Raw genomic sequence first — 12,104 nt, 5'->3', positions numbered from 1 at the left:
GTTGTACGTGTTGACTCGTGTACAAATCTGACATGTTTATTTTTCTTAATGGAACATTTCTCTGCTCTGTATTTTCAGATAAGCTGGAGATGTGTGTGTGTGTGTGTGTGTGAACTCAACACTTAAAGCTTTAAAGTTGCGTTGCTTTATATCGACCCAAATTTCCTGCCAGTTTTTGACGATGCCTTGAAGTGAAGAGTGTAAATAAAAGACGGATGTCCTAATGCATAAATGCACCAGTAAAATTTCCGTTTTATGGAGAACAAAATGTAAAGGAATCACAGTCGCTCAATGTCCGCGGCTATGAAAACCTGTATTTTATGAGCCAACCTTGGCCGTACGGACAAGACGGTTAGAGGTTGTGATTGATTATAGTTTATCTCATATCTTTCTGACAGCTCTCTCTCTTAGTCTTTCTGTCTTTTGTACTTATGGTTCTTTTACCTTGAAACTTTAAAGACAGGGTAAGAAAAGGCTTACAGGTAAAATGCCAACATTTCATACACCACGACATCAAACGTGCTCTTCAGGAGGAATCCCTAAAGGGTACGTCACCTGCCAGAAACAGTTCAAGCTCTGACACCACACCACTGAAAATCACTCGCGCACATAAACGAGACATGACATTCTGAGTTGCCTAAACTACTTTGGAGGGATTAAAGCATTGAACATATGCTAATAAGAGAACACACACATAGTACTGCAGTAAATGGGTCATTGAATCAGAAATCACATTTCTTATTGTATTTTCAGTACAAGATTTTTATGTAAGACATGAAAAAAAGTACCGTTTATTTTTTATAGCACTTTATACAATAAAGATTGTTTCAAAGCAGTTTCATCTAATTTAAACAGGAGAGTAAGAGATGCAAACGTCAAATATGAGACAAATCACAATTCTGCTGTAAAGCAGCTCTTTATTAATTTTGTTTATTAGTTTAGTTTTATCATTTATGTCTGACATTAAATGAATAGTTGAATGAAATGAATAGGAGAGAAAAATTACATTTTTGGGTAAACAATTCTTTTGTGATAGTGATTTTTTTAAAGAAATTCATACTTTTTTTTTTAGCAAAACTGCATTAAATTAAACTAAATATGATAGTAAAGACTTCTGCATCATTTCAAACAGATGCTGTTTGTTTGAACTTTTATCTTTTAAACTTTGATACCATTTAGCATATCTGAATGGTTTCTGAATGTGACACTGATGACTGAAAATTAATCTTAAAAGATATTAAAATTAAAAACATTATTTCTCACATTATTACTGTTTCGACTGAATTTATGATCAAATAAATGCAGCCTTGGTGAGCATAAGAGACTTCTTAAAATCTTACTGATCCCAAGTTTTTGAACAGTAGTGTATATATGACCCATTCCATCTGTTGTTTAGTCAATGAACCAGTTGTTTGAAGGATTTGAATTGTGTTAGTTAACATACATACAGTTTTGTCATAAATGTGTCATGTTATTCCTGCAAATTACAGATATAAAGTCTCGGATGCATTTTCTCTGATGCTGAGACACAGATGCCCTTTACCTGCTGTCACTCGTATGATCAGTATCGTACTGCTGCAGCCTGTCTGGGTGATGAGTGTGACTTTGTATGTTTTTAATTTTTGATCCATGTAAAACAGTTCTGTCATTTTAGCACTGAAGAAAATAATATTTAACCCAAAATATTTTATGCAAATCAGATATAAAAAAAAACAAAATGCCAGTCATGCAGACTGCATTTATTTTTTTTTTTAACCCTGCAGTCTGCTTGCTGCCATTGTGCATGCCTTTAGAGTGTGCATAAAATATGTCTATAAAGTACAAATATCCAGAGATGGTCATCTCTTCTGGGGTATTTAATTGGATATTTAGCACTCAGTGGCTATAAACACTGTAAATTATATATTAAACAACTTGCATTATGCATTGATGTTACACAGAGTGCATTCCAAACAGCAGTATGCTAGTATGCTGTATGATCTCATTACATACATGTTAAATTCAATAGGTGGCATCCAGAAAAAATAAATAATGAATGTTTGATTATGTGCTCTGGTTATATTCTGCACATTTTGATAAATGTCATTCTGAGCATATATTTGCATACTGCAAAAAAGTGTGTACACTAGAAAAAAAAGGGAAAAACTTTAGAAACTAATATGTAATCCTAAAGTACTACTATGTAAGTTTAAGGTACTATTTAGGTGTAAATAAGGTACAAAATTTACCTTTTAGGTTTTGTACCATCCCAGTGACAGCTTTGTACTCTTTTTCTGAGAGTATAGCAGTGTACTATTCTGAACCATTTGTTGCATGTTTTTTACTGCTCTCTAGATAGAAAGCTGGGAGTGTGTCCAATGAAATGAAATGAAAGAACTGATAACTCTCTAATTGGCCTGGCCACACTCTGCCACCTCCACCAATGAGAGAGCTTCTGTCTTTACCGCTGCCAATTACTGACAGCTGTTTTGGTGTGAAAGCAAGGTTTTAAAACACCAGTTGGCCAGCCAGTTTGGGGGAGAGAGGGAATATGTATTTTCATAGTTATTGTTCTCAAGATGTCTGTTTATATTTAGTCTTCCACGCCTGTGGCATGTTATGTTTGTTCATTTCTGTTTGCCTGTGTGCTTGTATTGTGGCATTACGACATTTTAAAACATGGAAATCAGGTAATTTTATAGTTTTTTTTCTTTGTTTATTGAATGATTGTATTGATTCTGTAGAACACTGTTAGTTCACTATTAGTGGAAGAAATTTCCATTGCATGTCAGTATACATAAATGATTATTGTTCCTGTAGCTCAATTGGAGAGCATGGCTTTAGCAATGGCAAGGTCATGTGATTGATTCCCACAGAACAGGCATATTGATCAAATGTATGAACCTTGAATACAACATAAACCTTGATTGAAAGTTTCTTTGCATAAAAGCTTCTGGGAAAAAAGTGAAAGAATAAATAGAAAATGGAACTTTGCATCAATAACCCATGCAAAAGATAAATGCAGACAGACTCCTCCAAAAAGTTTCTTTCTCTGTCATTGAGACATTTCTTGAGTTTTTTTCGTAAAAACAAAAAAAGTGTAGGTAGCTCACTGTTAAAATCATGTTGGAATGCAAATGAACACCATAAAGACATGCATTGTAATTGCGAAACATTTTAGTTTGTGTAGTGTTGATGGATGTTGATTTTTTTTTTTTTATTATATATATATTTTTTCATTTTAATCTTAAAGTTTTAGTAATTTTGTTGTGTTATTGTCTTTGTGATTAGTTTTTTTTTTTTTTTTTTTTTTTTTTTTTTAAAAAAAAAAAAAAAAAAAAAACTCTAGCTTTCTATTCTACTTGTTTTTCTTTGTTTGTGTATATATATATATATATATATATATATACACACTTTTTTTTTTTTTGTTTTTTTTTTTTTTTTTTTTTTTTTTTTTTTTAAGTATGAGTATGTCTATATAGTGTATTAATTTTTATTTTACGCCTAGTATATCAAGTTAAAATAAAAATGAGAAATGTTGCCTTGGTAGCTAGCAGAAATAATATATATTTGTAACATTTATTTAGTTACCATTGATTTTATTTCAAGTAAAGAAAATGGTTTTTATGGTTCTAGTTTTACTTGACTATAATATGCCTGCTCCTCATCTAGCAGGCTTGTGTGAAATTACATTGTGTGAAACTACCAAACTACGTTTTCCATCATTCTCCGTAGCAGATGATAAAATACACTCAATTGCACATCTAATGTGGATTGTTCTTTTTGTTATGGCCCCTTTATTCCCGAACCATATTACGCACAACACGTTGTAACAGTGATTTCCGAACTCTGAACAACTTCAGAAAGACTTAAACATAGCATTTCACACAGCCTTTTTGTTGTGAGACTTTTATGTCACTTTTAAAACCTTTCACATTATACCGCCATCAATGCCACTGATGTAAGACGCCAAGCATGTACTGCAGGCCCTGAGAATGAAAGACCTTACCCTGAGAGTAAACCAAGCGGCAACCTCCCGCTCTCTCTCGTAAAGCCAACACTGTAATTACTCGACTGGCCGCTAGAGGCTGGCTCCAAAAGGGAGTCAGACCCATAGACTCCCCATGTTAAAATACCCAACTTTACAGCAGAAAAATTTTTTAAATAAATCTTAACCAATGATTCCTAATTGCATCTACTTCCGGAAGGCCAAATAAAGTGCTTTTGCTTTAGCACTGAAACACACAGCGTCTCCCTGACATGGCTGCATCAACACTACTGCGGTTCCTGAAACCACGCCTTCTTTCTTTGCGTGAACATTTTGGGCGGCATTATGCTAATATTTCCACATAGTGATGTAGATATGTGGGGGCGTGTTAGAACAAGGCTTTTTAGTTAGGCGTGGTTGACTCTTAACTTTTATAAAGAATATCTCTTTGGTTTTAAGACTTTAGTGTTTGCAACTTTACAGATCTTTATGCACCAAGAGCTTGTAACACTCCAAAGAGAAAGGAAAAATTGAAATTTAAAATTATATTAAGCCTTAATGTTCTGCATAATTAAGGGCGTGGCCACTTGAGTGACAGGTGGATTGCCGCTGCTGTCACCGGCATCGAGCTAGGTGGGTGTGGTTTCAGCAACCAGCTCCCGCCTCTTTGCCCATTTTCGATTATCTGGGAGTGACGCGCTGCCAAGATGGCGACGGCCGGCTCCGCCCACTTTGAGCTTCAAAACCGCTCGTCAGAAGCCTACGGGTGACGTCACGGACACTACGTCCATGTTTTTATACAGTCTATGGAGTAAACACTTTCACCCCAGAGAGGCTCTTAACATTAAAAATTGCACCACAACATAATGAAACCAGACAATGTGACACTGTTCCTAGTGTGCATTTGGAAGCATCACTTCTCTGATGTTAAGAAATTCATCCAGCCCAAGAACACAACAAAAATGTGCCTTGTGGTCCATCACAAGCCACGACTGATGTTGTTTATGTATGAGGTTTATGAACAGAATGTGCGCTGGAGCAGAAGGATGTGGCTCAGGCACACAGTAACAGTGCTGATGTTACCCCAGAGGGGCATTTAGTGAATATGGTGAGAAAGGGGGAGGTGAAGAGAGCAGATATATGGGTGCTTTTGTGGTTCAGGTTCATGGGACTTAGTCCGGTTTAGTAACTACTTGTAACACAAATGGTCAGCTGAAAGATTTCTTGTATAATGTGACATTCTTGTGTGTTTTAAAGTATATTTTAATTGGATACCCACGTTTCATAAAATAATTAGTTTCCTCAAAATACACACAAATCTTATAAAACACTGAGAACTTATTTGCTATTTGCTGAGAATATACTGTTCTTGTTGCTCTGCTTAGGATGCATTTACTTAACTATTTTTATTTCATTTTATTCTGTATGTGACAAGATTGAGTCTTTACGCACAGCAGTCAGAACCAAGTGATCCAGTAAGAATCACACAAAAAGGGACATTTAGCAACAAATGGAAAAAAAAGGATTTTAGTTATAGCGAAAACAGACAAAGAGCAATAGACCTTAGTCGGGGTAGCATCATATTTAATTTTTGATAGGAATGAAAACGAGGCTATGAGGGATATTGTACAATATGGATTGTGCTGTTGTTTAAAAACATACTCAGCTGATGAAATGTCTTTCAAAAAAAAGTTTTTAAAGTTGTGAAAATTGTGATCTAGGACTTTTATATTGTCACATTGTAAAAACTTTGTCTATTCCTCGCAGCCTGGTTTCCATCTGTGTTAAATTGGAGTTTAACCTGATTAAGGTCTATATCAAATTAAAGCATTACTGTTATAATATTTTGAAAGAAAAAGGAACAATATTGTTATCTTTAAGGCAGTTTGGTGCTTTAAAGTTATTATATTTTAATACAGTCATGCAGGGGCCAATAGAGGGAAAAAGTTGATTGATCTATCAAGGTCATTATTTATATGTTTGTTCATTTTTATTTTATTTTTAAGACATTAAAAAAGGTTATTTGTTTGCATTAAAGTAAAAAACAGATGTCTAGATGGTGTAACTTGAAAAAGAAACATTGTTTAGTATATTATTATTATTATTATTATTTTAAAATGAGCTGTGAAGAATTTGTATTAAAAACTGTTTTCAGCCTCTTCTTCCTCCTTGTGCTCTTGCTTGTTCCTTTTCTTCTTTTTTATTTCACTAAGCAATAACTTATAGATATTTAAGACAATGGATATAAGTATCATTTTGGTTGTGTTTGTATAAGTGAGATGTCTTAATCTGCATTGTCATTGTCTTTTAAGGACTCTCAATGAGAAATGAGCACAAAGTTGTGCATGGAGTTTTGAACAGTGCACCAGAACTGCAAGAACATGTCAACAGTTTTGCAGAAATTGTATTTGTTTCCAGCACATTAGCATGAGCAATGATGCCTTGGTGTATGGCTACAGTAGTGTGTATCCAATTGAAAAATACCGTAAGCACACAGATATTTTCCAGTCGCTTTGCATTTATATCAAAGATTAGGGGAGTGTTTTTTCCACTAGTGTTGCTTCAGGATACAGATTTGGCACTTCAACCTGCTGTTTGTGAACCATTGGCTTTAAAAAGGCCAATTATAGTTTATAAAAGATAGGAGAAATCTATTTAAAGGCCTTGATGTCTGCACCGGAAGGGCATGGCCTCACTCTCCTTGTTAAAGTGGCAGTGTGGGTGCATGCATGCGATGCTGTCATACCCGGTTGAGACTGACAGCTTTGATATTTATGACGTAGGCTGATGAAAGGGAGCAATCGGCACTCTGCATGAGTGCTGTGTGTGTACATGTGTGTGTGTCTATATTGATTGCTGGGCTCTGATGGGTTCACTGTTGGTGGTCTTCTAAGACTTAGTTCACACATCTCTCTAAACCGCTAATAAGGTCATACTGGCCACACAAGCATGTACACACACACACACACACACACACACACACACACACACACACACACACACACACACACACACACACACACACAGTCCTCTCTAATCCACAGCCTCACACAATAACACAAATTATATATAATTTAGCTATTTCTAAACGAAGCAAGATAATTTGCTTTTGCCTGCTAAACAGCACGTAATGCTCTATTCAGTATTAAAATCAAATGTTACTCTTCTCCGTGGTGGACAATGTTCTAAAAGATTCAGGGAGTCTGTATTGTAGTATATTTATGATAGACACAATACAACAGACTTTATATTCTTAAAACACTTTTATATTATGAATGTATCCTGGAGTTCTGCTCAGTCACGTTACAGCGAGAGTCTCGTGGAGCTTGTTGGTGGTGACATTTACCATTTTACTTGTAAAAATCAAACTCTGGCTTTTTAGCGAGTTTTTGACCCATGCTCTTTTCACTTTGCTTGCTGTCAGACAGTTAAACAGTTATTTGCTGAGAGTGAGACAGAGAGAGATGTTCCTAAATTGCCTGAAAAAGATCACATGCAAGTGCTACTGGGGGAGAACAGTTATTCATCTGCAAAATGTATACTTTATATTATGGCTTATTCAACTATACAACTTCAGCTGTATTCATGAGTTGTCTCTATACATTCGTACAATAGAATTTTCTTAAAACTGCATTAATAATAATAATAATAATAATAATAATAATAATTAAATTAAATAAACATTTTAGTAATTTAACATGAATTTATTATTGCAATTTTTCCTTCATTTAAAGTATACACATAAAAAAATAGTACTTTATTATTATTAATGCTATTTCTATAATAGAATTTTCCCAGAAATAATTGCGATAAGCCGCAAGTGGAATGTACAAAACATGGTGACATTAATTTAAGTAAATATGATGGACGATATATTGCGTCACCAAAAATTATTGAGGTCATGTACATATATTGTGCGATAAGTCGATATATTGATTATTGCGACAGGCCTACGTGTCTATGGATAAATACTAGAAGAACTTCTACATCCTTAAACAAACTTTCTATTCCGAACAAAAGTTGGTTCATTCCATATTCATTCAGGTCAGACACGAGACTCAGTGTCTGGACTGTAGTCTACAATACCATCTCCTACTACTGCAACTTTTCACTGCTGTCTTTCTCTCTGTCTCCCTCTCTTTCTCTCTGTCTGACTTTCATTCCTTTTACTTATTTCCTCTTGCTCTAGCCTCTCTCACTCTTAAGCTTCTGAATCTGTCAAGGCCTCCAGAGGCTTAATCAGTGTCAGAACGGCCTTCACCAGAGCCTCCAGCTGTGGACATATTAGTTTACACATGTGTGTGTGTGTGTGTGTGTGTGTGTGTTTGTGTGTGTCTGTCTTTTATTTCCCTGCAGAGGAAATTGTTCAAACTACTGGACACAGAATTAGACTGTCTAAGAGGGTGCTGAGGGGAGGCATAGGGGCAGAACATAACCAGAGGGCGCGCACGCACACCATATGCACACACATAATGCAACTCAGCTGCATGAATAAAATTCTGATCCTTTGCCAAAGTTTGTCCTTGGTAAAACAACCATCTACCAGCGTTGTTGAAAATTATGCATAAAATGCACAGAATGTTCATGCATAATCTTAATGTGAGGACTGGTGAGATTGAAACGTGAACGCGGCTATATGAAATGTTTAGTGAGCGCAGGGCACCCTTCAGTGGACGACAGAGAAACTACACTCCCTTGTCGGATTAAAAATGATTCCTGTGTTTCTTTGTAGCTTCATATAAATTACTTTCCTGCACCGCGTGAATCTACAGCGCCACGGCCAAATAAACCATGTGAGTTTGCCATGTGTATTGAATGTTGTTGTTGTTGTTCAAAACCAATACCACGTATCGCGAAATAATGGCAAGAGACGTCTTTTTATTCGCATTGACAGACGTCGTTTTTATGGACAACCTACTACATGGCCAAAGTAGTCCGATTCGTACATGTACGACTATTGTTTTACTGAATCCGAATTGTACAGCGAGCGTAACCACAGTATGACTCATGACTCTTGTGAGCCGGTTCTTTTTACTGAATCGGATATCTGAATCTGAGTCACAAATAAATGACTCGTGATTATTTTAAGGGAATAAAAACATTCAGCGCGGCCACTGTACTGCGATTTACAAACAAATGACGCTTGGTTGGTTTGAGTGAATCAAATACGACGCGCCAGTGTCGTTTATTACAACCAAATTACTTTTGTAAATCGGTATGTATGAGTTGTTCATAAAGACGAGTTACCGGTTTGAAGTCTGAATCATTTCACTGAATCATTTAGACATTTAGAGCGGTTACTGAATCTGACTCACTTACTGAACTGCAAGTTATAATTTTTTTTAATTTAATTTAATTTAATTTAATTTTAGTGATAACTTTATAGGCCAGTATGTAGTGAATGAAATGGGGCCCCCGCTGCCAAAACAGAATTCATTAGGACACTCTGGGTTTGTGTAGCTACTTTGTTCATTCATTCAGTCATGATTAACTTATGAAAGCAACTGATGATTAATGTCTTCTGTTCATTTTAACCTTTCATATGTTTTATATAAACACAAAGTGTCTGCAAGTATTGTGTGTAGGCCTAAATTATATATACACAAACACCCACTCACAGAATAATACTGTAAGTGTCCACTGGATTCAATGATTAGCAATAAGATAATCATTTGAAGTGAAGCTGATTTGATCAAGACACAGTATGTTAGCTTGACCACACCGTGATTACCTACTATTCAACGCAATAGGCTACTGTTATTTTAAAAAGTTATGCTTTATTTTGTGATGCTGGAAATTTGTGGTGAAGCATAACATGATACAGCAATAATCCTTTTACAATATCAAAATATATGTCAAAGGGGTCGTCTGTTTCTACTTACCTCGTATTTTCAATCTACTAAAACAACTGGGATAGTTAAGGATACTTTAAGTGCGAGTTATTTTAATCGCTGTCCTTTTGGCTGCGCAGACAAATGTACGGATCCCTCTGAATCGCGAAATTGAATTTAACTGTCGCTGCTATATATTAATCAGGTCATTCAGACGTTGCTTAGCAACTTTCCTAAAGCGTCCAGTCACGTAAGCTAATTCATCAAGACTAGACCTCCCAAGCCCCGCCTCCTATGCTAATGCGAATCCTCGCGGAAGGGTCTCGCTGAATGAGAGCGCGTTTGCGTGTGTGCTGTACAATCACACACCAGAGTATCTGCCACATACTTAAGAGTTACTTTATTTGAAATGCAAAGCTACTGAAGACCAGAATCAAGACATTTTTGCAGGATTTTATTGTGTGAACATCACTGTGCTGAAATGGGTGGCCAGGTAACACGTACCTCTTTAGGTGAGTGACAGTAAAATTGCGTCTTTTCATAATAATTTCGAAGACCTAATATATGAATATAATTTACCTGAATTATTCTAGTAATTATTTTTGTCTGCATTTTCCTTAAATTATCTGAATGAAATTTGTTTTGTTTTTTTCTCATTATTGTAAAGACGTTGTAACTAGCCTACTTGAGTCCTATCATCAAACAAATGATTTTCTCTTCTGTTTCTCCAACATAAATGCATTTCAGATAGTTTGCTTTGTCTGTGGCAACTGTTTATACTGTTGATCAACACTGATCAACAGTTTCTTTCAGAGATCCATTGTTTTTATATAAAGCTAATTATAATTACTACAGAATAGCTTATCCTAAACGTAAAACAAAATGTTTAGATGTTTTATAAAGATTAAATTAATCATAATTTAAAAAACATTGTTTTCTTTATTTAGCATTACTTAGCATTAATTATTTAGCATTTTGAGTGATTTTTGAGTATGTCCTCAAAGGGGCAATTTTTGTCCCTATAATAGTAAATCCCCACACAAATACACATAGCTTTAGATATGCCAGTTATATAGGTTTTGCTGTCTCTTGCTGTGAACAAGGAAAGTTGGCATAATAGAGCATTTCAGGTTTATACCCACTCGGTAAATGAAGCTGACACTGAGTCAACCTGACACTTAGGCCTGCTATTGCCTAAAGCACTGAGAGAGAGAGTCGACACATATAATGGGACATGACATTAGTATCAAGAGAACATCTCTAACATCTCTTTAAATAAAGAGGAAAAACAAGAGATATTGAAATATGTGATTAGTGATTAGACTGTTTGTTGTTGTGAAGACCAGCAACTGCCCCCACAAAATAATGTCTTAACAAAAAGATCAAATGCAAAAAGTGTTCTTTGAGGATTAGGTTTAGGGTTATAGGATAGAAAATATAATCGATCAGTCAAACAGAATGTAGTGAAAATCAACACTATGAAAACATAAACTGTGTCTTGACATAGAGGTCAGGGGTTTGTGGCTGGAATTTTATTTCTATTTATGCCCCACTTGGCTGTATGTGTGTTTATATACAGTGTCTCATGATTCCCATATAAACACATACACAAATACACTCACCTGCAACTGCATGTCCTCAATTGCCCACACAGAGATTGTGCAGATAAAGTGGGTGAAGTATGCAGAATCAGTCTCTCACTTGTGCAACTAAAATCTAAAGATTCAATTGTTGACTCACACCCAGTGAAATGTCAACAGCGGTTAATTAAAGAGAGAAATGTCTCTGAAATAAGACCGCGTCCTTGACTTAATGCTCCGGAGTGGTCTGGGAAAATATGAAAGGGAGCTGAGGAGTGAGTGTTTGATCACAAGCCAGTTTCGCCTGTGAGAATCAGTGCACATTGGATTTGCTACTCTATTGGCTAGTACTATCTGGCTAGTTATAATTTCAATTATTTATTGTCTCATTCATCATCATGGAATTGTGTACTATATATACAAAATAGTTCCAGAAATTTACCATATTGCAGTTTTATATAACTACATTATTTCAGTAGTTTAAAATAGTCATTTATTTGCTAATTTCTTTATTTATCTGTTTGCTTTTTTGTTTTTGTTCTGGTCAGTCCAATAATTCTGGTTTATACCTAGCTCCACCACAAAAAAATGCTTTAGCAATGAAAAAAATATTTTAGCATATTAATTTAACATACTTTTGTTATATATAAAGGAAATCTATTCTTATATTTCAGTAAATGTTTTTTTTCTCCAAAATATATGTAAAAATGTATCTTGCAGCAATAA

The 12,104-nt window shown here is 35.3% G+C and overlaps 1 long non-coding RNA gene across 1 annotated transcript in view; it reads left to right on the top strand.

The window, feature by feature from the left end:
- The first annotated feature begins 2,530 nt into the window (after positions 1-2,530).
- Positions 2,531-12,104, top strand: part of LOC107668602 (uncharacterized) — an 11,996-nt gene continuing 2,422 nt past the window's right edge. Inside the window, exon 1 of the long non-coding RNA XR_001631913.1 lies at positions 2,531-2,669. This is a non-coding gene — a long non-coding RNA (uncharacterized LOC107668602). The remainder of the gene's footprint in view (positions 2,670-12,104) is intronic.

Source organism: Sinocyclocheilus anshuiensis, unplaced genomic scaffold (assembly GCF_001515605.1).
Source record: "Sinocyclocheilus anshuiensis isolate Anshui unplaced genomic scaffold, SAMN03320099.WGS_v1.1 scaffold2047, whole genome shotgun sequence".
Classification (NCBI taxonomy): Eukaryota; Metazoa; Chordata; class Actinopteri; order Cypriniformes; family Cyprinidae; genus Sinocyclocheilus; species Sinocyclocheilus anshuiensis.
This window is presented reverse-complemented; position numbering and strand designations above follow the sequence as displayed.